General features: G+C 38.6%; 1 protein-coding gene across 4 annotated transcripts in view; it reads right to left on the reverse strand.

Moving 5' to 3' along the window:
* The window catches only part of ENOX2 (ecto-NOX disulfide-thiol exchanger 2), a 249160-nt gene that overhangs the window by 218997 nt on the left and 2300 nt on the right, over nucleotides 1-27863 (reverse strand). Inside the window, exons 1-2 of one of the 4 annotated variants that reach the window (XM_029930553.1) lie at nucleotides 15242-15264; nucleotides 14116-14271 (exon numbers count right to left, since the gene is read on the reverse strand). The exons of 2 other annotated variants lie outside the window; for them this stretch is intronic. The gene's annotated coding sequence lies outside the window, so the exon portion shown is untranslated. Of the gene's footprint in view, nucleotides 1-14115; nucleotides 14305-15241; nucleotides 15265-27863 lie in introns of those variants that run through there. One more of the 4 variants, XM_029930554.1, reaches the window with a different exon arrangement.

Consider the following 27863-nt stretch of genomic DNA (forward strand, 5'->3'; position numbering starts at 1 on the left):
TCCCCAGCTGAGATATAATTGACATACAACACTGTGTAAATTTAGTGTATACAACATGATGATTTGATATATGTAAATACTGTGAAATGGTTACCACAGTAAGATTAGTTAACACTTTGAAAATCTGGGAAATAAGAGAGAACTACTATATTTTCTTCAATGGTCCTATCTTATTTCATGAAGCTACCGAATGGCATTTCTAATGGCTCACTAGTTCATTATGAGAAGGAGCCAGTATCAAGGCCTTAGACATCAGGAATGACCAGGGCCATGAGCAAAGGATACAGCAAAGCAGGGAAAGAAGGCTGACAGTGTAGGCAGAGTGAATGATGCCATTTCTGGAAACATATCAATCATAGCATCCACTTGCAAATGTATGTTTTAAGGTAGATAACAGTATAAAACAAAATCTTAATTATAACAGTACTTAAAGCTTCTTTTTCCCCTGGATCCAAATATACTGCCGTATATGCCATGAAGAATAATCAAGTAAAGAATAAGACAGACACAGTCCTTGTCTTCAAGAACTTAACAACCATTTCCTTCCAAAAGTTACATATAGTATGCATACTTCACTAGTCCTGTATAAGGAGAACAATTTTAGCACATATAAACTCACTGAAGACTAGGAGGAGATATAATACCAAACTGAACACTGCATTGGGTGGTACAGATAGTAAATAATGTTGCAGTTCAGAAAATGGGGAAATCAATGTAGCCTGGCAGAAAAAGAGGAGGCTTTCTGTGATGTGTAGAATGTGGGTTAGCTAAGTTAGATAGGATTTAGAAAAGTAAAGGAGGAGGACAAACTAAGTATCAAATTAATCTATATCCTGTAACTTCTTCCTATCCCAGCACTTGAGTTCTTTACCACAGAAGTGTTTTGAAAGTTCCTTCCCATAATACCATCAAACAGGTAAAGAAGGAGATAAGGAAATGCACACACTTCTCACTTTCCTTTCTAAGCCACTCAGACAAAAACCTCAGATAAGAACTGATCTGTATATCTGATTAAAGTAATTGATGCTAAAATATGATTGAGGCTTAACCTTCCCATGTGACATAGCTCTCTTTTTTTTCTTTTATAGTTTATTGTCAAGTTGGTTTCCATATAACACCCAGTGCTCATCCCAACAAGTGCCTCCTCCATGCCCATCACCCCCCTTTCCCTCTTCCCCACCCCCATCAGCCCTCAGTTTGTTTTCAGTATTCAAGAGTCTCTCATGGTTTGCCTCCCTCTTTCTCCCCAACTACTTCCCCTCCTTTCCCTTCCCTATGGCCCTCTGTCAAGTTTCTCCTGTTCCACATACGAGTGAAAACATGGTATCTGTCCTTCTCTGCCTGACTTATTTCACTTAGTATAACACCCTCGAGTTCCATTCACATCGCTACAAATGGCCAGATTTCATTCTCTCTCATTGCCAGAGACATAGCTATTTTAAAAGAAAAAAATCATCAGCCAATATAGAATCTTTAATTAGTACAGTTATATGAAAAAGGTATTTTGAAGCTAGAAGAGGCACCCAGAGCATTTTTCTTCTGTCCATTTCAGACAGTGGTGTTCCAGTCACCACATAATCCGCTAGAATTTAAGATATTCAGAATCACTGCAGGTAGGACATGCCTTTTTCCCTTATTTATAAGAACTTCTTTACCTCATTGGTTTCCTGGATATAGCAAATTACAAACATTGTGAACAATCTGTGAGGTTGTTCTAAGTAAGTTTCTATTGTCTTCAGCATTCGTTCTTTTGTTTTATTTTGTAAGGCAAAAGCATTTACGAAGATACAGAGAGCCATTTAAGATTGATAAAAAGTAAAATGCTCGTGGATGATAGAGCAGCCATTTTTATATATCTCAGTGATCCCCAACCAGGCTGGTGTAATACCCACTGAAGATCATGTCAGACTCTCCAGCCTCAGATACTTTGATATTTCCCCAAGGTAGTATATTCCCTTTCTATTTTATTTCAGCCTTGGTCTAGACTTAATAATACTTGCCAACTACTACCTGTTTACATTCCCAATCTAACTCTGCATGATCATCATTGCTAATGAGAGAAATGAAAAAAAAGGAAAGAAAGGAAAAGAAGAAAGGCAAGGAGAATTTTTTTAAAGCTATAGGAAATATACAACACCAGCTTTCTAGTTGACTAAGTTTTAACATATGAATTAAATTCTCTTCATTCTTAAGGACTGGTTTCTATACTCCATACTCTAAGAAGTGTTTTTGTCATGGCCTAGAAACATGTTCCATCTGTAATTGTGAAGCACTTTTGGCAACATCTGAGGTATGGAGTGTGAGGGAATTAGAAAGGCTCTATAGACTGATTCCTTGGTAGTAATTACTGGGAAGAAAGGACAAAGGTCAGTAAACCAGTATCACAAGGTTGGCAACACAAGTGATCACAGCAGTATGGGGGGTAGATCAAACTATGGAGATCTTATGGCTTAATAACTAAGAAGCAAGTGCAGAAATTACTATAAAGTAAATGGAATAAATAGAGTATAAGAAGAAAAGCAGAGAAATAACGGACATATAAACCCCCTTTCCAGGTGGCACAGCCAGATTCACATGTAACTCTGAAATATCATTCAGCTGAGCTGAAAAAATGAAATGCCACAATGCTTATTTGGAACACTATTTTATTGTCCAAAGGCATTGTTGCTAGGGTTAAAAAGCAATAACAAAACAGAAGACACAACAACAACAACACATACATACACACATTTGCACACATACTATACATGCACACATCTGTGCACAAGGATTAAAACAAATATGCATACTCACATACACAGCCACTTGATACCCACACAGACACTGACACTGAAACATGTACACACACACACACACACACACACACACACACACACACATACAAACACACCTGCATTTCAGAATGGGACTGAATGGAAATAAATAATCTCGGATTAGCCAATTTTCTCCTTCAGCTTTGTTTCTTGGTTTCTTCACTTAGATAGGAATAATCCCGGTCGAATGCAAGAGATGTGTTGGTCACTGAATAGGGCACTTTGTTTTGGTTGTCTCATATTACATACTTACACTATGGAGATTTTGTCCACTTCAGAAATAACAAATTAGTTGTAAAAGGTGTAAGTTTTAGTTCTGAAGTGGTGCTGCTAGTGAGAAAGGGCATATGGAAATTGTGTATGGAGCCACCCCTCATGGGAACTCATTCTAAATGATGCTTGTGCCTTTTAAAACATCACTCTATAGAGAGAGTCAACGCGATCCTTTCAAAATCCAACTTGGCTTCTTTTTAAAGAAATTGACACACTGATTCTAAATTCATGTGGAAATGCAAGAGACCCAGAATAACGAAAACGACCTTGAAAAAGAACAAAGTTGGAAGAGTACCACTTCCCAACTTCAAAAATGACTATAAAACTATAATAATCAAGACAGTGTGGTACTGTCATAAGGGCAGGCACATAGAACAATGGAAAAGAATTGAATATCTGAAAATATACCCTCATATTTGCCACCAATTGATTTTTGACAAGAGTACTAAGATCATACAACGGAGAAATAGTCTTTTGGATACCCACATACAAAAGAATAAAATTGAGGGGCGCCTGGGTGGCTCAGTTGATTAAGCATCTGACTTCGGCTCAGGTCATGATCTCGCGGTCTGTGAGTTTGAGTCCCACATTGGGCTCTGTGCTGACAGCTCAGAACCTGGAGTTTGCTTTGGATTCTGTGTCTCCCTCTCTCTGCTTCTCCCCTGCTCACATTCTGTCTGTCTGTCTCTCTCTCTCTCAAAAATAAATACTTAAAAACAATCCTATCAGTGTGGAGCCTGCTTGGGATTCTCTCCCCCTCTCTGCCTCTCTCCCGCTTGTTCTCTCCCTCTCTCAAAATAAATAAATAAACTTGAAAAAAGAAAACACAGGAGTAAATCTTGCAATCTTGAGTTAGGTAATGGTTTCTTATATTTGACACCAAAACATAAGCAACAAAAGAAAAAATAGATAAATCACCTTCATCAGAATCAGAAATGTTTATGCTGCAAATGTTTGTGATACCATGATGAAAGTGAAAATACAGTCTACAGAGTGGTAGAAAATTTGCAAAACCATTTCACACCTATTAGAATGGCTCCTTAGTATTATTAGATAATAATAATTGTTGACAAGATTGTCAACTAGAACCCTATTCATTGCTTGGGTGAATTATACCATTATGTGACCACTTTGGAAAACAATTTTGATGGCTCCTAAACAACTCAGACATATGACCCAGGTCCATACTCCTAGATATATACCCAAGATAAATGCGCATATATGTCTACATAAAACTCATACATGAATACTCACAGCAGTATTATTTACAATAGCTGAAGAGTGGAAATGACCCAAATGACCATCAACTCATGAGTAGATAAACAAAATGTGGTATAGCAGTACAATAAAATAGTGTATAGTTATAGGAAGGAATGAAGTACTGGTATGTACTACAACATGTGTGAAGCGTGAAAATATTATGCTAAGTGAAAGAAGCCAAATGCAAAGGGACACATATTTCACATGATCCCATTCATACCTAATATCTAGAATAGGTAAATCCATAGAGAGATTGAGTAGTAGCTGTCTAGCACTAGGGGAAATGGAAAGATAGAGAGATAATGGCTAAGAGGATCAGGGTTTATTTGGGGAGTAATGTTATAAAATTAAATTTTTGATGATGGTTGCATAGCACTGAATATACTAAAGATGATTATATACTAAAAATGAGTGAATTGTATGGTATGTAAATTATACCCCACTAAAGCTATTAATAAAAAAATAGTCACTTGGGAAGCACATGATAATTGTTTTCCAACATCTGAGGAGTTACCATATGAAAGCAGGGTAAGGTTACTTGATGTAAGCCTCAAGGGGTAAGCAGAATGAGGGCCACCACACAATATAATTCCAGAGGGTTCAATTCATGTTGCAGTTTGTGTGAAAGGTGCTATGCCTGAGTAGCAGCATTTGGGTGGGCATTGAAGGGAGAGATATTTTGGCTCATTTATAAAACATTTAATAACTGTTGCTATTCCAAGATCAAATGTACTACATCATAGTGAAAAGTGCCAAACTATTGCCAGCATCCAAGCGTTAACTGGATGACCATTTGAAGATGCAGTAGGTGGTTCACGTAACAGATTGTACATATATGTGGTACAAGAGGGAGACGTGACTTAATAGCCTTTAAGGTTTCTATTAAAATGCATATATTACAAACTTTCATCTGTAAACATTTTTCTCATTCTTAATCATTTCCTCATTACCAAGGAATAAATGAGTACTTACATATTCCCACTAGATTCATAAGTCCCAATAGTGATTTCTTATGAAATAATAAAACTTGATGCTGTGGTCCAGGCCATTTCTAATATTTATATGCGGTCTCTGGCTCAATCATTTAGTACTGGCCTATCTGCTAGATTACTCTTTCTGTAGTCTATAGCTTTAAGGGTAGGTAGCATTTCATAAATATTAATAAGAATAGGATCCTACATTGCACTTAATAGTTAAGTTAATAAAAACAAATCATTCTGGACTCTCTCTTTTCTTTTTACCCTCCTCTGTCCTTTTATCAGATATAGAATATGCAAGGATTCAAAGATTTTGGCCTAAATCCACAAATGCCATAAGAAACTGGCACTCCATTCTGCAATGCTTTTCTCTATGTCAATACATTTAACTCGGGATCATAAAGTGGAATCATTTGTTGGGTGATCTATTACGATCTAGATTCAAAACCTCATGGGGTAAGCAGTCATCTGCTCCAATTTGCATTTTAGAACTAGTCAGAACGATGCTATACTAAAGAAGAAAATTTCAGACACAATGAGAAAGGCTGCTTATCCATTCATCCATTTCACAACAGCAAGGGGCAGTTTAACATCCTGTGAGGGGCAGCTTACCAATAGTGACAGGAGAATCAGAAATGGCTAAACAGCTTCAAGTCAAGTACCTTCCTTATTGGACTAGTGGAATACAGGCATCACAAACAGTCAGTAGTAGCTAAGTAATCCTAACTGACTTGTCTTGGCTCATTGATAGCTTAGGCATACACAAAAGCCCTATATCAAAAATCTCAAATGGAAAGCATCTGCAATGAAATTGTACTCATTGTCCGGCTAATACACAAGAGCCGTACTATAAATCCCAACCTCAGGGTTCATGCCGTGGAACTGTGTTCTGTGTTCTAACATAGCCCTTCTGCTACTTCCAGTAATAAATCTCCATGGAGAAGTTCCAAGAAGGGCACTGCCTTAGATCATATTCCCTGTTAGAGTGAGTTCTTCTCTCCAGCTTGTGCTTCATCTAGTCTTGATGCAAGGCCAGCAAAGAAAATGTTCTGGAGCGTTTGTCGCTAGGTGGGAACTCTTTTTATTTTAAACTGTAAATATTTAGCAAAATGATTATTCCCTGTTACTTCAAGTCCTTGAGACCTTTTCTCTCCAGACCATTTCTTTCTCTTCTGTTAAAAGCCTCATACAGCTCAAGAGTAGGGCACTCAGGGAATGCTATTTGGGAGGGGGAAAGATACTAGTGGAAACCCAGGCTCATTTCTCCAATGGTCATATTTCTGCCTGTGTTTATCCCTTTTTCTGCCAGTTCGTGCTCTTTATTGCTTACACTACTCAAAATAGTCGTGAGCGCCAATATTCACTAACTACCCAAGCTGTCTTTATTGTATTTACTTTGTATCCCACCACTGTAAACCACTGTCCCTGGATCTTTTAAGCATTTCAATTGCTCTTTTCCATTTCAAGCATCTCAATTCCAGAGACTGGAAACTTGGGCATAGTCTTATTACCAATTAAAAAGGGATTCTCACTACTTTGCTCTAAGAAGCTATTTGTCCATATCCATGTCAGTTACTCAAAATCATATTGGCTTTTTAAATGCCAGATCATATTGCACACTCTTAATATAGTTTACTATCTCCTATCACCGGCAGACTTTGAAAATCATGAATCAAACTGACTTTTGATGACCTCTTTGTATGATATTCACAACCAAGAAAAAATGTAATAAGCCACCCAAAAAGCTTTTTCAAAGTAGTCTGATTTTTTTATAAATTATTGTAATTTTTATTAAATGTGGGTTGTCACAGTTATTTTATACTTGTCACAGTCCTTATCAAAAGTTTAAATGAACCAAGACTGCACAACTTCCACTGAATAAACTGGGCAAATTTCCATGACTCGGGGAAGCACATTAGAGTTGTAGTTCATTGCAGTTCCCGCCCCACCTCCAAGCCAAAGGGCAGTGTTTGGGGAAACGCCAACCATACTTAGCAGCAAGAGTTTGTAGTCTAGCATAGCAGATGGGCGTGGATACAAGTAGAGTGTACAAAGGATTTAAAGAAGGCTTTCTTTACTACCTCTTCATCAGAAGCATTAATTGGATTCATCCCAATTCCTGTTTGGTAGATAGTTAACACAGGAAATATTTTCTTCACATTCTCTCACTTTACACTGATCTGGGAAATTTGTGAGGAAACACCCTAGTGCTGAGAACCTTCTCTCTCATGTGCGTGTGCTGGCTCTCTCTCTGACTCTCTCTCTCTCTCTCACACACACACACACACACACACAGAGCGAGAGCGAGAGCGAGAGCGAGAGCGAAAACCATTCCTCAGTTCACGTATAAGTAAAAAAGAGATGGGAATCTAGCGTGTCTACGCACAGAGCTGTAGACAAGTTAATGGTATATACAGCCTTGAGTAAGGTAGACATTTATTCAGAGGGTTAATGAGGATAAAATGAAATAAAAGATCCTAGCATAGTTCTATAATATACATTTAAAAAAATATTTGCTTCCTTCTCTACCCTGGTGTGAATTATGAAGAGTCCTGATCAAAGTATACTTTTTCATTGAAAGCAGAAATATCTGGCTTCCTATATAAAAATGTCACTGAAAATTGTACATGTCATTTGTTGCTTGCGGTAGGGAGAGGCAAGGGGTTAAAAATTTCCTTTAGTTCCAAATGGGTTTTGTCTTTATGCATTTCTCAAAACTGTAGCTGTGGTACTATCTCTTTAGTTCTCAAAACAAAAGAACCTATTTGCAGAGTGCTCAAGGGCGGCCCTGACTGGCACTTTCAAACACCGGGTTTGAACTCCTCTAGGTGGTCCAGTGAGGCTAGATACAACAATAGATTCTGAGAGACTGAATGGTGCAAAACAAGCGTGGGTGGGGGAGGTTTGCTGTCCACTGAAAACAGAAAGCAGAGTCAAAGAAAGTGAAGAATGTGAAGGCAGAAAAGGAAATTTCAGGATGTGCTAAAAATTTTTAGCAACTGAAAAGAGTTACAAAGAACTGGAATCTAGGCAACAGCGGCCATGTCAGACAGTAGTGATTATTTATCATATAGTTTCCACAGATAGGCATAGTCAAGTCTATTATTCTACCTTCTTGTGTTTTCCAAAAACAACTAATACTCAGTTAGTTTTAGAAAGCCACTAAGTACTACTAATACACACGACGAACTCCACACAATAAAACATGGTGCCTAGGTTTGTGTGTCTTTACATAGAGATTACAATCCATTTCTGATTCAAATTCTTCCAAAGTATTAATGCTATTTAAATAATGAAATCATGCTGAAAAGGATATACTACTGGGTCAAGGAAAATAGTCGGAGAAAGAAATGGAAGCTGAAAAGTAATGAGTGGCTAAGCGGCTGATCAATCCAAAAGAGAATGGTTAAAAGCATCTATGAAAGCGAAAATGTCTGGAAGTGTCTGCAACCCAAACATTGGAGCCAGGAGCTCTTTCCTCTGATTAATTCAACTTTCTTATCCCTAGCTCAGAAATCAGGGCTTGTCAGTGAGCCCTTAATAGCAAGCCAATATGATAAGAAAATATGATGAGAAATGCAGAGTGTAGATCTCATTTAAATTTAATTGAGATCATAATTGGTTAAATCATTTCGGAGGATAACTCACTTTAGGCCATTTAAAAATTTCAAACTATTCAAAACAAGAAATGCAGTGTCCTCTGTGTCAAAGAAAATGATGTTCTTGTTTGATTTCTGGTCGATACAATGATCACTGTAGCCACTCGGCCCATAAGGAAATTATTCATTCTAGATAGCCAAGCTTTCTGGATCTGCACGTCCAGTAGTGCATCTCATAGCCACATGTAATTGTTTAAATCTCAGTTTAATTAAATTTAAAAATTCAGTTTCTCAGTTGCAGTAGCCACATTTCAGTACTCAAGAGCCATATGTGTTGGACAATGAAGATACGGGATTTTTATCATCACAAAAAGTTCTATTGCACAGCCCTAGATTAGACACCAGGAGACCAAAAAAAAAAAAAATCAAACGTCAGACCAAAAAATCCAAACCATTCCAATGATAGGTTTTCCACAATGTAATTAATATTCATATCCCCAGAGAATAATGATTAGGACTTAACATTTTATTTTTTATTTTGGACACTGGGTCTCAAAAGTTAGTTGTACAGAAGAATCATCTGGGGTGTTTGCTAAAAGCAGATAACTCAGAACAATTCAGTAGATCTGGGATGGGGATCCACAAGTCTGCATTTTAAACATATGTACTACATAATGCTGACACAAGTAGTCACTAAACACAATGATTATGCATCAAAAAATTTCAACGATCAATTTACACATTCTGATTCATTTTCTTGATGGATTAGTATTAATATGTGTACCAGGCAAGTCCTTGTCTCTCTACAAAAGTGCAAAAATACTCCACAAAGGCAAAAGAAGGAGCTTTCAAGGTATCGTAGATCTGAGTAAAGGTGAATATAGAGAAAAAAATCAAGAAGATAGTCGCATTAGAAACGGAACAAATCTTCTGAACAGAATATTCCATAATATCTATGGGGCAGAAGCTATATCTGGCCATTCAGCTTCTGGAACTCTGAGACTCTGGGAACAGCATTGAATCTTGAGCTAGCAGGAGAGGAGAAAAACTTCAGCGGTGCAGTCTCTGAAGACCTAAATATTGCATGTAAGTGCTAAGTATGTACAAGGCAAAAGGCTAGGTGCTAAGAGACTACTAGAGTAAGTTTTTTATTAACTCAAAACAGTTCAGTCTAGTGAGGGAAAACAGACCACAAATAAGTATTATAATATCGGAGCAGGTATCATTTGAGCTGAACTTTAAATATTGAGCTGCTCTAGGGTCATCAGAGAGATGTGGAAGAATGGCAATAAAAATGTAGAGAACAGCATGAGGAAAAGCACAAGAGCCTGAAAATTTGGGGAGTATCTCATGACCCAGAAGTGCTCTGGAGTGGCTAGTGGACAGGGTTTAGGCAAAGTCACTATACAGTGACAGATGCATTCTGGGTGGCAGGAACGAGACCACGAATCATCCTAAATGCCTGTTTAGAAAAAACAAACAAAGACAAAAAAACACCACCAAAAAATCCATTAGATATTTGAGGAGAAAGGTCATATGATAAGATCTGCATTTGGGAAGAATACTCTAACAGCCAGGCATAAAATGGAGCAAAAGCAGATGCAAGGAAGATGTCCTATGATTTGATCATTTGGAAGAAAAACTGGACTCTGGTTGCCATTGCTTGTTCTTGCAAAAAGCTAGGAATCAAGAGAGAGGCAAAAAATGTGCTTGCTTTGGCAGCACATATACAAGAGAGAGGCAAAAGAATATGAGACTTTGTTTTAGCTGAAAATTTGAAGAAAGAACATTTCTCGTGGCAGTATTTAGAAGATTCTGGAGATGCAACAGTCCACCACAACTCTGGCAATAGAATACAAGCAATGAGGGTCAGAAAAAAGCAGAATTTTCTACAGTCTAGTGAGCAGACAATTCTACACTTTCTGTGTCTTCCAAAGGCATAGACAATGGGATATCTGCTATGGGTGTCACATGAGTGGCAAACAGCTTCCTCAGTGAAGTGCCCTTAAAGACATACAACAGAGGGGCGCCTGGGTGGCTCAGTCAGTTGAGTGTCTGACTTTGGCTCAGGTTATGATCTCACGGTTCATGGGTTCGAGCCCTGTGTTGGGCTCTGTGCTGACAGCTAGCTCAGAGCCTGGAGCCTGCTTCAGATTCTGTCTCCCTCTGTCTGATCCTCCCCTGCTCACCCTGTCTTTCTCTGTCTCTCAAAAATAAATAAAAAATAGAAAAAAATCTAAAGACATATAACATACTGCATAGTAGATAAGGGCATAGGTTCTGGAGACAAACAAGGCCTTTGTAATAACATAGCCTGAAACATAGTAGGCACTCAGTAAATGTTAGCTATTATTCTCATGAATATATGTGGGAGCCATGCTTACTTGTTCTATGTTCAACAACCCCTGAAGGCATTAGTATTAATATCTAAGCAATGGTAATCAGTACGGTTTAGCAGACCAAAGGGCATCTACAGTATACTGTCCTGCATGGACAGCATGCCTTAACTATTATACATAGTGAATATCTTAAATCTTTTTGGAGAAGGGTAGATATGAGTAGGTTTTTAAATTTGTAGATATTCTTAGTGATCCCTGTATGTAAGCTAGTGCAAGCCGGCTCTAGCACTCCACTGTCTGCTACAGCCCACATACCCCTAGCCGTAAGACCTGGCTGCACTCCCCTACAACGTACTCAGAGATGTACTCAAGGGAAAAATCCATCAGACAACCCACTTCAGCTCCCTTAACAGCCTGAACCTAGAAATCGACTCCCTTTCTAATTTTTCTTGGCCTCGTAGAACACAGGGGGATGAAAGACTTTTTCTTTCTCCAATCAGAAAACGTCAAAAAAAAATTTTAAAGTCCTAATAAGTTTCCTTTCATTTATATTTAGAGCGCTTGTTTCCAGAAAGAGAAATGGGGTGAGGGGGTGTTGGCCAGAGCTTTCAACTGCATCAGAAATTTGCCACCTGAAACCAAATTGGGGCTTCCAATCACCTGCCCAGTTTTTCAGTTACCCGCTGCCTAACCCTGACCCATTCCCCCAAGTTCCCACTGGTATTTTTTTAAGTGTCAAATTCCATTTAAGAATGATAAGGAGGGCTTTATATTGTCCTCTTTTCCTTTTTGCTAGAAAGGACTAATATAAGAATAGCTTTATGTTAAGATATGTTAAAGTATAAAGATACCATCTTAGAGGAGGATAAATTCTAATTACGTGGCATCTGACACAATATATCTATTGCCATCTTTCCAAAAGTCTCATAATAGGTCATAACAATATTGGCCCAATCTCTGGTTCATGTTCTTGGTAACATTCTCAAATATTCTTTGTCAAATACTGAAGAAGAGTTGTCGATGGGGCGAGCTTCCACTCACTGCCCCAGTATACAGCATAGTCTCTAACAAATTCAGAGCTGAACATGACTGATTCAAGAATGCTTCCTGAACAGGCTTTAAAAACTGTTTTTACCAGAGAACTGACTATGAGCTACTCAGGTATCTGGGTTCATTTGCTGAAGTGATAACACAGTTTTAAACAGTATTCCCTTCATCAGTTCGACAGGAATGTTTTTCCCCCTTTATACTAATAAAATGAAAATTAAACCATTTGGAAATCTGGAAAGATGAGCAATCTGGTCTATTTTATTTAGATAGGTAGATAGATAAGATAAACAGAAAGAAAAGTATGAAATGGAATTAGCTGTATATTTTTTTCTGTTGATCTGGATGAAATATGCAAATTTTAAAACATATAGCACTTCACATTCATGCCAGTATATTTTAAAACTCACATACTTTTATGGAAACAACTGTATATGTTTATTGAATAGAATATTAAAAACATACTAGCTTGTTTTATAGAAGGAAAATATTCCACATTAACTTTTGTGATTGGACATTTTAATCCCCCCCAACTTTACAAGGCTCTACTTTCATTCATATTGATGTATAAGTTAATGAAAATGCTAATGGTTTTTGGGGGTTGCCTGGGTGGCTCAGTTGGTTGAGCTCTGACTTCAGCTCAGGTCATGATCTCATGTCAGCACAGAGCCTGCTTCAGGTTCTCTGTCCCCCTTGTCCCCCTTTCTGTGCCCTCCCCCACTTGCTCTCTGTCTCAAAAATAAAAAACATTAAAGAAAACAAAAAACACTAATTTTTTTTTATGTACCAGCAAAATTAATCTAGGAAGCACCCATGTATTAAAATTGTTAACACAGTTTGGGGAAAAAAATCTCTAGAGTTCTATCAAATAAGACATTGTCTGTTTGTTTTTTTAGTAAATGACTACATTTGGTTTTCTTGACTAGTAGCTTAAGTCAAATTTACCCTGGATCCATCAGCTAAGAGGCAGCCTGGTGTATGGCGGAGAAAAAGCAAATTCTTGAATCAAATCATCTAACCTATGAGTTTAGCCTCTGCCACTTGTTAGAGGTGAGATCTCAGGCCAGTTAAGTATCATTGAAGCCTCAGTCTTCCTACCTCTGAAATAGATATCATCATGCCACTGCCCTCACACCAGTCTGTTATGAGAATAAACTGATCAAGTATATGTGAAATTACTGTGCAAATATTTTACACCACATCCAGGATCAGTCAATAACCAACAATTATGCTGTAATTTTGTTATTTTTAATAGAATAAAACCAAGAGGGAATTAAACATGTATGCATTATTAGCATGCAAATATTCAGTCATAAAAGGCACCTAGTTGGGTTTGACATTATTCAGTAGGTCACCCTAGAATTGAGAGATGGCAAGGAGATAACATCATTGTCTTTTTAACATAAACAATTTTATTAGCATGAAGAAGTTCTTCCCAGATATAGTAATCTAGTAGCATAGCAAAGTCCAACATTTTTCACTGCCAGAAATTTATACCAGTAATGCAGGTCCACAAGAAACTTGTATTTATTGAACCAAGCAATATTTTCCATGAAACTATCTATTCGCTTTTGTAGTAGAGAAAATAAGATAGTCTGTGTTTTTAATTCAAAGAGAAAAACCACATGAACCTCTCACATTAAAAATGTACAGAAACGGTTCTTCTGGAGTCAAGCATGCATCAGGGTAGAGAAAACATCCAACAAGCACAACTCTCCAACACTTAGTGAAACAAACCAATCGCTACCCAAAGAAGAAACTGAAGCTATAAATTCAAATAAACGGGCTGCAGGGAGACTACACAAACCTGCTGTTGCTTTAATTGCAGACAATTCAATTCAGCAGCTGTTGGTCCAGGCACTAAGGTTCACTGTATGCTCTTCAGCGTAACCTTGAAATACTGTCACTCACTCACTTCTCCACATCATCTGCATGCTGTCCAATTAATGAGGAGCGAAATCAACTGTCAAACCACGCATCAAAACAGAACATGATCTTTTAGCTCTTAAGCACAGGAGCACAATATTTTAAGGACAATAAAGCATGAATGGGGGTGAGAGTCCTTGACAATAAATGATATTTAAACTTCTCAAAACACATAGTTGTAGGAACTATGTTCTGTTCAGCAGGAAACTGAAACTTTCTTAAGGTTTTTACATTTGAAAGGATCCTTTCTGTCTAACTGCTGTGTAAGAAGCCTTTAAAACATTCACCAATACCTAATCGGTCTTCAAGTTCTTCCTTATTATGGACCAGTATGTTTCTGAAAGCTTAAGAGAATACATACTTAAGAAACACATTCGGTCCAATGCTATTTTACAATACAAAATGGTTTGGTGCTGGCATTTTTAGCCTTGATGTTTCCAGCACTTTTTTTCTACCAAGAGAACAAACAACAACAATATATACTATTTATCAATCTGAGTTAAATAATGAAATAAAAATAAATTTTCCAAAACAAATGTGTTCTGGAATGCTTCCTGGCTTGAAGTTTCCCTTCTCTTTACTATATCCCAAATCTAGACAATCAATTAACAAACCTGAGAGTTAATAAACTCAAGAGAATACAACATACTAAGAGTTTAAAAATTGCCTTTTGCTTCCAAAGCACTGTGTCTTCTGCGCAAACACTCTAGGCTATATTGCATACTACCAGTTGCAGACATGAGACTTGAGAAATTCAACACAAGAATATAGCAGAGAAGCATGCACGATTAAGGGATCAGGACTAGCAATTTAACAGAAAACCCAGATTTTACACAACAGTCTGCTATAAACATTATAGCAAGGGGCAGGCATGTCTCATGCAGCTATTTTGTTTAGCTCATTAGAACCTTATTTGTCCTTCAGTACAGTTGAACTGGAGGCAAAATAAGAGAGGAATGCACTTTGAAACAAAAGGGAAATTTCAGATAAAATAAAACACACCATACCTGTATATTGTACCAGGAACATCGTGACACTCTTCAGGGAACTGTTTCACGTTGTATCCTACCGTGAGTTATTCTCCGCTTACCCTCTTCTCTCCACAAAAAGAAAAGCCAAAGCACCCCAAACCCCACTACACACTTCCTTAACCCACACCCCCAATGAGGAAAAAAAACCCCTAGTTACAATTCAGCTTAGATCCGATGCTTCTGCTTAGCTCAGCTCCAGCCGAGCAACTGAGCTCTAGCCACGGAGCATAGGGAGGTGGATTCTGATGCCAGTAGCACTTCCAAGCACTTCACTTACACAAAAGCAGGCAGTGGAAAATCCAGGAGCCTTGAAGACAAGGGCTGGAACTGGCTTTTATGAATTGCTATTACTGCATGTGTCACCATCCATCTCCAATGACGGACACTTATAGGCTGAATTGGGAGTGGAGGGGGTGGGGAGGAGGAGGTTGGAGAGCAGGTGGAGAAGCAATTAGCAGTATGTTCATCGGAGAATTCGTTCGGGATTTCATACATCAGTGCCTAAAGAAACAGCATGCAGTTGACAAATCAGAACTTTACGATTTGCATGCCTTAGAAGAAATCTTAGCTCACAGCTCCAAACGAAATACTGCTTCCCCACACTTACAGAGCACGAAAAGTCACCCCTCTACTTTCTCTTTCCTCTAGCAGCACTTGTTCCCGAGAAATCAACATTCCAAATGAATATTCGCTAATTTCCCCTAAAGAGTTGTATTTAAAAGGCTGGAAGGAAAGGAAGTATGAAGAAATTAAATTATATAGAACACGACATCTCTTAACGAAAAGGCAGGAAGCTAATTATTTTAAGCCAACTTTTCATCCCTAGTCCCATTCCCCAGGTGCAGCTTTCACACCTATAATCACTGGATCACACAACTTTTGGGCATATATTTAACACTGGAAAACAATCTGTGTATACCTAAAAATAGTTCAGTTGAAGTGAAGATGAAAAGCTAAGAACTATACGCACAACTTTCTCCACAGATGACTTTAAGAAGGCACTTTGCCCATAAATGCCTCAGTTTTACTCATCTGCTAAACTGAAGCACATATTTTAGACCAATTTCAATATTAACGATGAGTAGAAACAAAAAGGAGATAGTTACTTAGGAAGGAAGCATGACACAACTGCAAGAATGCTGGGGCCGGGTATCAGGAAACCTGGGTTCAGGTTTCTGTTCTACCATTTTCTAGCTGGGTTACCTTGGACAAGTCACTTAACTTCTCTGAGCTTAAGTTCCCTTATTTATAAGCTTGACATAACAGTACCTATCCTGACTGCTTCACATGATTGCTATGAAGAGCTAATGAGATAATAGATATGAAAACCCTTTTATAAATCACAGAGGGTTATAAAATTGTATGGGATTATTACTATCTGAAACAAATCTTGCCTAAATGGCTAAAGTCAGGTACCTCTATCACATAAGTAAAAAGAAAGAGCCCATATAATTTCATCAAAAAATTCTCAATTCTTCCAATTTTGAACTTGGAAGTAGTTTGCTTTTAAAATACCACAGAAGGGAAATTGTCTTAAAAGAAAAAATGTTTAATCTGATACATAATACATCAAAAGTTTATTAAAGAAACTGAAGCCTCTAATTTCTTTTTTCCTTTCTGGAAAGGCAGTTTCATTTGGTTTTATATGGTCTAATATTATGTGCCATCTAGAATGCAAGCTGAAGGACAATGAGCATCACCTTCTGTTAACTCTTTCTTTTAACCTGACATATCCTCACTGTCTGGTGTGTGTGGAAGGATTCAGGTCGATTAGCTAAATCTAAATCCACAAGGTAAAACTCCAAAGTCATGTTTTATGAGACTCCAAGCTGCCTTGATACCATATATACAGTGACCAGCTGGCGTAAGCTGGGACACAATTTTAGCTCTTGAAGTCCTGGGGTGGCCACACCCGGGGCACTAAATGATCCAGGCAATGTTTGGGGACCATTGGTTCAGCCAAATCCCACATGTCCTGATTTCCATCTGTATGGTGGTTACCCAAGTGTGTGTCTGGCCACATGGGCTGAATCTAAAGCAGCCAAAAAAAAAAAAAAAAAAAAAGTGGGCGCTATAGCAGAAATATCAGATGTCAGCTCCCCTTGGCCCCCTCTAATGCCATCTGTGTTCTCAAACAAGTGATGAGCCCACTTCCTGAGAGAAGAAAGAAAACTTTTTTCTAATTGCCCCTTTGAATGTCATTCCCGGTATTGTAAATGCCAGTAAAATATGTATCCGAAATCTATGTTAAATCAAGGGGGGAAATGGATAATATAATTCACAGAAAGTTGGGTGACTGGTAGCTAAAAGGGAGGAACCATTAAAAGGGGAAGAGGAGGAGAGAGGGTTGGGGGGTAGTGGAGAGGAAGCTAGAAAAGAAAGGAGGTAAGAAGAGCAAATGAATCAAAAGTGAGAGGGTTTGTTTTGTTTTGTTTTTTAAGCAGAAACATATTAGCTGGAATCGCCCAAAACCTCACTTCCTAGAAAGTGCTGGCCGTGTGAGATACTGAGAATAGCCTTTGTACCACCACAGCTGCTATCCTACCTCATAAATGCTCAGGTAAACAGTCAGCAGCTTGAAAAAGCACTGACGGCCCCAGCACCAGAACTCACTTTCATTGGCATGTGGAAAGTCAGGCAGGTGGGATATGGTCCTTGAAAGCCCTCAATCACTGCAAACCTCCCCTGCACCCCCCTCCTCAGCCTTGACTGTGGTATGGCTGGCCACTAACAAAGGTGTCAGCCCAATTTCAGGTTCAGCTAAGGAGGCTTACCTGAGCTTTTTAAAACCACATTGGTAAGAAAGGAACAAAGGCTGTATTTCAGAATCAGGCGTTCTGCCTTTAGGCACTGCACCTGAAGTCTTCCACATATTTAAGCTTCAAATTCATATTCTACAAGTTCTTCAGAAGGACCATTCAAAGTAAAGGGAAAAATACAGGGAAGATAATTTTTTGTTAGCTTCCTTCCCACAGTCCAAAGATGAGGATTGCATCAAGAACATGATGGACAGCATGTATCAAAAGTCAATAAAGTAGGAAAAGCAGTTTCAACCCAGATTAGCAAGAATGGAAATGAAAGCATAAGAGCATCCTGATAAAAACAAACCCATAAGCATATACACCCAAGAACCGTGGCAATGTTTCCATTATCCTGATTTCAAGCTCCAAAATGTAAGCACTAATGGTTCCCTAATCCACCCAAGCTCCTTCTCAGCAGAAGTCACCAAGCCTTACTGTTGTTTTCAAATGAATTTCCATTGCTAACCACCTTAGATTCTAAGTATTTTTGTCAAAACAAATACCCCCATGGAAGACTGCAAAGAACCAAGAACTTGAATCAAACCATGAACCTAAAACAGGGAGAAACAAACACTAAGTTGCTAAACCACAAACAAAATAGAAGTGCTAACAGTTTGAAAGCAACAACTAGTGAGTTGACGTGAAGCAGGAAAAAAAAAAAAACCTCTCAGCTTTTCTGAATCAATCAAACTTGTACCAAACCCTGAGAGTCCAATCAGTTCAAATTTCTGCAAAGTGCACCAATCAAGACTTGGTTTCACCTGCCTATGAACCCACAAAGGAACCATAAAATTAACACAGGGTAAGAATTGGGGAAAACTGGGTTCTCCTGACTTTTCCACTGTTTGACCTTGGTCAAGTCACTTACACTCATCAGTCTCCGCTTGCTTGCTTTGGAACGGCTGGGCTGCGATTATCAATATCCCAGGTGTAATGGTCTATGCCAATTGTGACATTGACTCTAGTGACAAAATAGAAAACATTTGTCACAATCTGGCCCCCCTTTCTAGGAAGCAGGGAGGAGGGCCTCTGCAACTCTCCTAATGGTTTCTGTTTCTAGCTTATTTTGAAATCTGCTCACATAAGAGTTAGGCTACTGTACTTGGTTAGCCTTGGGAATAGTCAGCCTAATACTCCTCTTCAGAGTTCCAAAAGCCGTTTGTTTTCTTCAAAGGACAGCTACAGGTGAGTGGTCTGACCCCAAAGGGAAAAAAGGAAGGAAAGAAAGTCATCCAGAATATGCTGAGCACCTATTGCATGTGAGACATGGCATACTTTACATTATTTTTTAAATTAGCTCTCACAACATAGCTATATGCTAAATATTACTATCTTGCATTTTATACGTAAGAAAACTGAAGTTTACTGATGATAAGTGACTTGCTTACTCTCACTCAATTAGTAAGTGATAAAACGGGGATTTGAACTCAAGCAATCTGAATCCATTAGTATACTAACACTCCAATGATTAAATTCTGAGTGACTGAATTAATTCCTTAATTCAGTGATTCAACTCCACTTCCTTAGTGAATAAATCACCTGATGAGTCAATATAGCGAAAATAAACATCCCTGCCTTTATATTGAGTTGATAATTTTTAAAAACTTCATCAGACATGTGGTTAAAAGACCACTGGGCTCTGGAGTAAGAAAAACCTCAAGTTGCTTGAATTCTGGCTTGTAAGTGTCAAGTTTTCTCATCTGGCAAATGGGAAAAGAAGTAGTACTACCCGGCTGAGTGGCTGTAAAGCATTAATAATGTGATAGCAGCTAGCAGAGTGTTTGATATAAAATTGTTCAATAAATGTATATTAGAGCTATTCTCGGACTTATAAGCAACCGAGCAAGAAAGGAAAGGTTATAAACAGAAAGAAAACCAGGATTCATTGAACTCATGTGCTCCTTGGCCTGTAGAACAGATTTAGTGTGAAAGAAGTTTTCAGTGGACCACCCATACCCTCTAAAACTAAGCTGCAGCTTGCAGATTAGCATATTCATGAGGTACCATGAATATACCAATTGGCACCTAAGTAGTAGCAAGGAGACTTGTCATGCAGTTTGCTGAGCAGCAATTGTTTCTACTTTCCTAGAACCTATCCTTCTAAAGAGAAGGTTGGAAAGTAGCAGACAGAAGTACTGCCGGAAGTACCAGGTGGGCTAAGGCTCTTTTCTTCCCAGAATTCTTCAAGCCCTAGCTTCTCTCTCTCCCCTTCACTTGTGGCCCACTTCTCATATACTTCCCTCCTCCCTTGGTTTATTCTAGTTTTATTGTGATTCTTTTCTTGGCTCTAGCTCTGTCTCTGTTCATCAGCATCAAGTGGCATTTATGGAACGTGTGTCTAGCACTGCACTAGGTGAAGTGGAGGGACATCTAAAAGTTAATTAAAGAGACTTGGGTTCCATGGCCAAACAGATCTAAGATATACAGGTAGACTGGAGTTTTCGCAATACAGTCAATGCAGATAAAACAAGATAATTTGGTTGACTTCAGAGCACAAAGCAGTTTGTTCATCCAGTCAATGATATGCATACTGAAGAATTTAGAAAAATATATGGTTGTCTGCAACTTAACTTGAAATGCATAAAAGGTGTATAAATGGGAAGATAGGTGATAAAGCAAATGGAACCAAGTGTTAATTACAGACTCTAAATGGTGTGTATAGGGGCATTTACTATACAAGTCTTTAACATTCTCTGTATAAATTTTTTCATCATAAAAGGTTGAGGATAAAGGAGAGGGATAAGGGGTATAGCTTTTCAACTTCACATATTTCATAACAGAATATCATATTTATATAAAGAAGCAAAGATCAAATCAGGCGAAATGTTAAAAAAAAATCGGTGAATCAGAGTGGATGGCAGATGAGAGTCCGCTATGATTCTTGAAATTTTTCTATATTTAAAATGATTTTAAAATAGAAAGTTAAAAGACGGTTTGTTGAACACTGGCCCCCTTTACCTAGTGTCTCAGTTGCCAGTTTTAGTAGAGAGGATACTGGGTCAATAGTAGTAGAGAAATTGGAAAGAATGAGGGTGGGTGGCAAAAATCACCCAACAGATTGATTGGGTGCATGCTATATGTAAGACACACTCTGCTAGGCACTCTGGGGGATTCAGAGACAAAAGACATAGTCCCTGCACTGAGACTCACAGTGCAGGTGTGGGGATGAAAGGGTAGGTAGCTGACTGAGGCCGACAAATTCTGTTAAGTATAAAGATTACAAAGGTGGGTTGAACCCAGACTACAGAAGGTAGTGAACGCCGCCCTAAGGAGTTGGGACTTCATCCTATGGATAATGGGAAAACATTTAAGAGTATCTGAGTCAGGGAAAGAACAGGCTCTAAAATACTTTGGCTACATAGTATATATAATCAGTTTGAGCACATGTACCTTCAACATGTATTTCTTTTATATTCATATACTTCTGCCCTTTTATTTATTTCCCATATCTGGATGTGACCTTTAGGGATTTTCAACATTCTGGATACTGCCCATTTTTTAAACTGCCACTTTGTCATCTTTTCAGCCTCTGTTCCTTTAGCTCTCCCATCCCCCAGGGGAGCTGCCCAGCACTCAGCTCAGCCCTGCTGACTCAGTGACAACAAATAAGCCTTATATAGTTTTTTAAACTAAGTTGCAAAGCTTTGAATCTCTGCTTTCCTTCATGGCAATCAAGCTCCAATTACTACTGAGATCATTGATTTGAGTTGGAAAAAATGAATATTCAGCTAAGCAACATGTGAAGGAGTACAGGAAGGTATATCTTATGTATAGAAGGAAACCATTGTTCAAAGTGATTTTTTGGATACTGAAAGAAAATCTAGTGGAGATGGCATTGCTGAACAGCAGCAAGTGATTAGGAAAAGACCTCGTAAAGACTGCCAAACTATAAGGTGGACACTGTCTCTATTTTTCCCCCCTATCTTCCAATCCACTCATGTGATTCCCACATTTAAAACCTGAACTGGCTCACCCCTGCCTATAAAGGCCAAACTCCTTAGCAAGCAGACTTCCTTCACCAACTGGCCGCAAGACACCTTCCAGATTCTTATCCTGCCCCCTCCCATGCAACTCCCAGTGGTTTACACACAATATCTTACCTTTTCCTAAACAATCCATTCTTACACATGTGACTGCTTTGCATGGGTTGGTGGTCCCTCTGTTTGGAACCCTTGCCCATAAGGGTCTGATCCTGTATATGTGCTCAAATGTCTATTGAATAAATGAGTTTAAATATCAAGTGCTCACTGAATTCAAACTCAGCATCTCTTGAAAGGTAAAAATTAAAATATTGAGTGACAAAGTAATCCCAGTAAAGTATGTCTCAGGCCTTGACTGGAGAAGCGGCAGGAGAACAGCTTATGGGGTCTTCCTGTGGGACCTTTGTACCCCAGGAAGCTCTTACTGGCAGTTGTTGCTGACTGAAAGAAGGGCAGCTGGAGTGGGCGGGAAGGGCCCTTACTGGGGATTTACCCATTTTTACCTTTCACAATTCAGCACTGAAGGTAAGTTGTCTATAGAACAGTCTTCACACAGTGTTTTCATTCTTCTGAATTACAGCCAAGCTTTCATTGGTGCTCTGCCTACAGATACACTTGGACCAGACTTAACGGATAGTCACTGAAGGTTACCAGTTCACTTTCGCACCTGTCATTATTACGCCAGGGAACAACATTTTGAGGGTAAGGGCCTACTGAAAAACTCAGAGCCAAAAAGGGGGGCAGAGCAGAGCTAATAAAAATGAACTTTCGTTTTTCTCCTAGATTGTCAATATATTTCCCAGCACCTCCCAGCCTGCGCTAGTTTATACTATGTAGCAGTAGAGGCAAAAAAAGAAAATGAAGACTTTGGCAAAACTTGACGCCTGTAGGCAAGAGAAAGAGAAAGCAACACTGAGGCCTAGAGTATAAATCTTTAGAAAGATGATCCGTTGCCACTTCTGGAAAGTAAACATTTCAGCTGCTTTAAACAAAGAGCAAAAGCAATTAGCTCCTTCTGTAGACTAAACTGAGGTGTATGCTGAATTTAAAAAAAAACTGACTCTTTTGATCTTCAAAAATGTCAAACTGGTAAACATTTTGCTTTTTTTGTACTTATAAATCTATGAGCCAAGCCTAGCTTGAGGAAGATTTAAGAGACATAAAATTTGTCTGAGGTGTCTGCCAACTCGCTGCAGCAGAGAGAAACCCTGGGGAAGCTGACATAGTCCTAACTCTCAAAACATCACTCAGAGGCTTGTGCACGGCTGGATGTAGAGAAAGTCACTGTTCCTTCTCTCAAACTGTTTGTAAACAGAGAAGTAGATAATTTGCTTATCAGCTACCTGGTAGCTCATTTTTGCCCATATAGCCCACAGAGGAAAGAGAAAAAAAAAGAGTAAGTCCGTACTGGCACATATCCCAATTTTCAGCTGGGTAGATTTTCACGTATATGACTGGCCTGCTTGTTAAAATCTTCTCTTTCATTTGCTCGTGCACATTTATTCCTGTATGTACATGAGATCAATCTGTCTCTGTCTGTCTGGAAGGCATTAAAAGAGGGTATTTTTAAGTACCCAGGGCAGTATCTAACAGAGTGCTTTGCACATAATAAGCCCACAATAATTCAGCAAACGAATTGAAACTCTATCTGTGATTTCTATGTTCAACTTATCTGTTCATGGAGCAAGAGAATTATAGAGTCTTCTTCTTGGAGTATTTAAAAGTGACAATTCCTTACAAAATAAAGTCATTTTATTCAGATGATTTGTGCTGAGGACTTCTGTCCTTTAAAAGCATCCATTTTTGCACAATGGGAATTATTTGTAAGGCAAACGAAGGAAAGACCACACTGCAGGATTCTGAATGACAATATGAACACTGATACATTCTCTAGAGAAAATCAGATATCCCATATTCACCTGATTGTATGTTGTTATGGTAATCCAGCACATATGTCTAAGATCACTTAATGCAGGAATAGAGTACATGCATGGGCTGCATTCTGTAAATAGGATTCACAGTTGAATTCAGCCAAGGTCTTCCCTGGGGAGAGATTGCTGGAAAATACATCTACATGACATTTAAAAAATAAATTAACCAATGACATTGGCTCCCATGAGACACATTGTTTCTTGTACATTCAATTCTATCACAGTTTTCCATAGCTCTCTGCTGACATCCCCATCCCAAAAGACATAGAATTTCAAAACAGAAAGCAAAACAGAGCAATCGGAGTTGTGCTGTCTCTCCTGCATGTAGTGTTATGTACACAAAGAAAAGAGCTGTGTACATTAACACGATGTGAACTGTGACATGGTGAGATCATGTCAGTCTGCACTGTTCTTGTTCTGCCGTGGTCACATATAACTCGCCCAAGGGAATGAACAAAGTCTGCGCGCGTGCTAAGAATGGCAGGGGCTTCAGGGAAACGGAGAAAGCTGTGTTATATAGCAGGGGGGATTTGTTTTTCTCCTTTGAAAAATGTTATTTATCATGATGACTTTTCTTTCCACTTTCATGCATTTAACTTTCCTCGTCTGTAAAATAGGGATAGTTATTGTGTGTATTTAATATTTTTACTATGAGTATGAAATGAAATCCTGGCACAGAATAGTTACCCTATACAATCGGCATCAACATCTTGCTAGCGTTAATGAAACACCTATTATATGCCTGACACTGGCCTAAGACGCCAAGAGAAAGTAAATCGTAGGAGGAAAAGTGACACTGGAGAGAGAAACAGGGAGCTCATTTTCAAAAGTTTTATAAGCCAGTCTAAGAAGTTTGGATTTTATCTCAAGTACAATGGGCAGACTTTGAACTATTTTATATAGAGCTGGATCGCCTCGGATTTGTGATTTAGAAAAATCATTCCATCAGCACACTGGTGGAGAAGGGATTGGAAGGGAAGCAAGTTGGAGACAGCAATAATCTAGTCTAGAAGTTGTGTGTGTGTGTGTGTGTGTGTGTGTGTGTGTGTGTTGCAGGGTGGGTTGGGGAGCAGTGTACCCCAAACTAAGGCAATGATAATAGGGCACATGCGGAAAACATTTTTTTAAAGTAACAAACATACTATTATAGATGATTAAAATAGAAATATGCAAAAGGTTAAAAATAGAACTCATGTTATTTTACCACTTAAAGTAAACCTCTGTTGAATGTGCTTAATATTATAAGATAACGATAATTTCCTATGTATGCACACATAGGGTGTGTGTGTATCCATGTGTATGTGTTTAAAGTGGAATCTGTCAGCTTTATAACCTGAATTTTCTTTTAATATATCTTAAATAACTTTCAACATCATTAAATATTTTTTAGAAACATCCACGTACATGGCTACATAGTATAATAATCTATTCTACAGATATGCCATAATTGATTTAATCTAAATCGCTAGTATTAGGAACATTTAATATGCTGTTTTCTTTTTTTTCCCCTGGGATAGACATCCTGAGGGCTAAAATTTTGGAAACATCACATTTATTTCTTCAGCATAGAGCCCTAGAAGTTGAAGTGGTAAGTTGAAAGCTATATGCAATATTAAGATTTTTTATTCCATATTAATAATTTCTCTCCAGAAGGGTTGTATCAAATGACAGTCCCACTAGCAGTATCGCTGAGTAGGAGACCCATTTGAGATTGATTTCAAGGATGGAGTCAACTGGATTGGGGAGGTGGAGACGAGGGATGGATGGATCTTTGGCAGAGAATTCAGGAGAGCAGCAATGCGAACTCTTGTCAAGAAGAGCAAAGCAATGAGCAGGCCTAAGAAATAGGTGGCTGGGTGGATAAATGATGAAAAAGAAAAAGGTAAGGTGACCATAGGATGGTCAGGGGTGGGGGAGTAAAAAAAAAAAAAAAAAAGAAAGAAACCTCTCGTGAAGATCTGTATTCAGGTGACTTTAATTTACTGCTTTATTTAGCCAAAGTAGCTAATGTAGCAAACAGCTAACCTTTTTGTAACATTTGGCATTCTGGTACCAAAGTTCTGAGTTACAGTCATATGTTTATGCATATTTTTCATATAATAACCATTTGTTAGGTGTCTACCACGTGCCAAGCAGTTTCCTATGCTATGGGTGTGGAGATGAATGAGACCTGGTCCCTGCCCTCAAGGAGCTCACAGTCTAGGGAAGAGAGACACACCCACAGACTGACACACTAGTGTGGCACAGCCTAGGACAGAGGTAAATGCAGGGCTCTATGTAAGCCAGGAGCCTAACACTGTTTTGTGTAGGCTTGCATGTGTTTGTGTGTGGTGGTGGGCACAGGGGAATTGCAGGAAAGGCTTCAAAGAGGTGTTGATATTTGAGCTGAGTCTTGAAGGGGGAGCTCCTCAGATGAATAAGGGTCACAGATCATACTCATATTCCTTACCAGTGCTTTGAATATTGGTGCCACTGCTGTCCAGGACACTCACTAAGGCAGCAAGGATGCTTGTGTGTAATCCAAACTCATTCGTGAAAACAGCCTCCACTGTTACCGTAATGGTTATATGTACATGGCCCAATTTGGGCAATAATATGCTCATCTTAGAATTAAAGGATAATAGGCAAGGGACATACAGACTTTTAAATAATAATTCTGATGACATTGATAGAATAATAACATTCCCATCAGCCAAGTCCTACTAATTCTACCTCCTAAATGGCTCTCATATCTGTTCCCTCTTCTCATATGTGGCTCCCTTGGGTCCTCATCATCTTTAGCTTCCTAACTGGTCATGGCCCACTCCAGTAGATCCTAAAGTAAAAACTTCATCATGGTGCTCCTCTTCTAAAATATGTTAATGTTTTTTATTGCCTACGATCAGTACTTCCCAAATTTGAATCATTTGAGTATTATCATCTTCACACATCACAGGTACTATTATTTACTTAACATTTGTCTTTAAATCGACTTTAAACGTGTTCACTTTCTATTTTTACTAAGCCATTCCCTTAGTTTTAAATCCCTTATATTTAAAAACATATTTCAGCTTTATCTTTTATGAGATACATTAGAACATATAATTACTAAAATTTAAAATGTTCATGCAAGTACAACATAACGACCAGTGATAAATGCTCTACAGTTTGAATAACAATGGAGGCGCCTGGGTGGCTCAGTCAGTTAAGCATCTGAGTTCAGCTCAGGTTACAATCTCACAGTCCGTGAGTTCGAGCCAGGCATCAGGCTCTGTGCTGACAGCCCGCTTCAGATTCTGTGTCTCCCTGTCTCTCTACCCCTTCCCCACTCACACTCTGTCTCCCTGTCTCAAAAATAAAATAAAAACATTAAAAAAATTTTTTAAATAAAAAAAGAAAGAACAACTGCCTATGGCAGCAGATCCAAATTTCTTAGCATTACATTCAAGGAACTTCACAAATCAGCCCCAATCTATCTTACCAGACTCTTCAACTATTATACCTTCCTTTCCCCCAAACAATCTATACCCTAATCATGTTGAATTCCTAAATATTGAATGGGCATGCTTTGCTCTTATATAGCCCAATGTCTTCCACAGACTGCTGTCTCTAATTTGAAACACCTCCCCTCTACTGTTCTCTGCCTGGTGAACCCATTATCCTTTAAGACCTGTCATGTCACATCTTCGCAGAAGGCTTATTCCTGATTCTCCCTTACAGTTAAGTCACTGCTTCCTTTATTTTTCTGATAGCACTTTGTACCTCTTCTATTATATTACATGCTACATTATCTCAGAATTATGGGCATATATCTCCCCAGCTAGACCCAGGGAAAGCTCTCATACTCTGTTGCATCCTGAATAATCCATGTGAGCAAAGGTCATAGAGGAGACCTAGTGACCTAGGA

Source organism: Suricata suricatta, chromosome X (genome assembly GCF_006229205.1).
Source record: "Suricata suricatta isolate VVHF042 chromosome X, meerkat_22Aug2017_6uvM2_HiC, whole genome shotgun sequence".
In the NCBI taxonomy this organism is placed as follows: Eukaryota; Metazoa; Chordata; class Mammalia; order Carnivora; family Herpestidae; genus Suricata; species Suricata suricatta.